This window comes from Natrix helvetica (genome assembly GCF_964273705.1).
Source record: "Natrix helvetica genome assembly, chromosome: W".
NCBI classification, from domain to species: domain Eukaryota; kingdom Metazoa; phylum Chordata; class Lepidosauria; order Squamata; family Natricidae; genus Natrix; species Natrix helvetica.
Window position 1 is genome coordinate 20,624,015 of NC_138555.1, and position 1,539 is coordinate 20,625,553.

The 1,539-nt window shown below is 37.0% G+C and overlaps 1 long non-coding RNA gene across 1 annotated transcript; it reads right to left on the reverse strand.

The window, feature by feature from the left end:
• Positions 1 to 326: 326 nt before the first annotated feature.
• LOC309400761 lies at positions 327 to 895 on the reverse strand. Its single transcript, XR_014176719.1, has 2 exons — positions 736 to 895; positions 327 to 704 (listed from the first exon to the last, which is right to left on the reverse strand). It is a non-coding gene; the product is annotated as an uncharacterized lncRNA (long non-coding RNA).
• Positions 896 to 1,539: the final 644 nt, after the last annotated feature.

A 1,539-nucleotide genomic window follows, 5' to 3' on the forward strand; every position in this document is an offset into this window, starting at 1 on the left:
TTGCCAAAGCACCTGGTATTAAAGCTGTATGCTCCCTCCCATATTTGGGCATACCAGGTGCTTTGACAAAAAGAAAAAAAAACTTATTATATATGTATGTATGTATATAGACTGTGGAAAGTAAAAAGTATTAGGAGTTGAAAGTGAATATGTAATGGGCATAATTTCGTTTTTCAGAAATAGATATTCAGCAGAATATCAGGCCTTTTGCAAATTGTCAAGAGCTGCGTTGTGAAGATTTTACATCATTGTTTACTTTGCATTTTGAAAAATGAAGACCAAATGGATGGAATGGATTGTAGGTTTCAGAAATCCATCAACCAGTGGTGTCAAAAATGTCTGTCTGCCTTCGCAGAGTTTATTTGGCTTTTATACAGTTTTAACAAGCAAAGCACAGAGCAACAATATATTGTTTTGGTTTACTCCCCCATTTTTTCCCTAGTGAATCCAGAATGCTATTCAGGCCAAGGTTGAATCTCACATAACTCCCTGATACGGCCCGTCTCTACTTGGTGAGATAGTGGGCTAAAAGATAACAGGCTACTCGAGACCATAGCTGTAATGCGTATGTCTGCGCGTAACCTTTCCTTTATTCCAACATCTGGTTCTGCTAATTAGGTGAGCTTGTAGGTATCCAAGATAACCAGCTACTGAGATCATGGTAGCTTCCTATGCATGTCTTTACGTAAGGTTACCTTTCATTCCTTCATCTCACTCTCTTTTGTTTTGTTTGACAAGGCATCGTAGGAGGGGCTAGTAAAAGAATCATAATCAAAAAAGGAACATCCTTGCAATTGTTTATACAGGGCATATATATACTTGACCCTGAATCAATGCAGGAGAGGGTTTAGGGCAAAAGGCTGTGATACATATATTGCCAAGGGAGGGAAGATACTGAATAAAACAGCACGCACTAATTAAAATAGCACAGATGATGACTAAGTAACGTAGAACATTTCCCAATGAACCTGTGGACAAAAGCTTTCCCACCAGGATCCTAAAGTATCAATTTTCAAATCAGAGGCCAAATTGTGTAAAATATTGAGCTGGTGCTGGATAGTTCTGGATTCATCTAAAAGATTAAAACAGCACATTAATTACTAAAATAGCTAAAAAGGTAGCATTAATTATTTTTACCAAATTACATACAACAGCAATAATATTGAAATGAGCGCAAGCAACAAGCACTGGCACATCCACTATAAATATAGCGAATGCTACATATTCCACTTTATTAAGCAAAGCTATCTCAGAGTCACAAGTGATGTCTGAAGTTGCTGTTTGGAAAGCAGCACAGGAATTAACCAGCTGAGGCAACATTGTGCTTCACTAATATTAGCAGGAATGTAATTAAAAGTTTCTTGACCATATGTAAAAAACCATCCTTGCAGAAGCCAAACATAAGCAAAGTGAAAGGAAATTTCCTCAAAGCTGTACAATTTAAAACAGGTGAACTAATATGAAAACAGTGAGGTTTTTTTACTTGAAGATGCACAGTTAACTTCTTTTGCACATGTTGTATTCTCAGGAACTGCGACT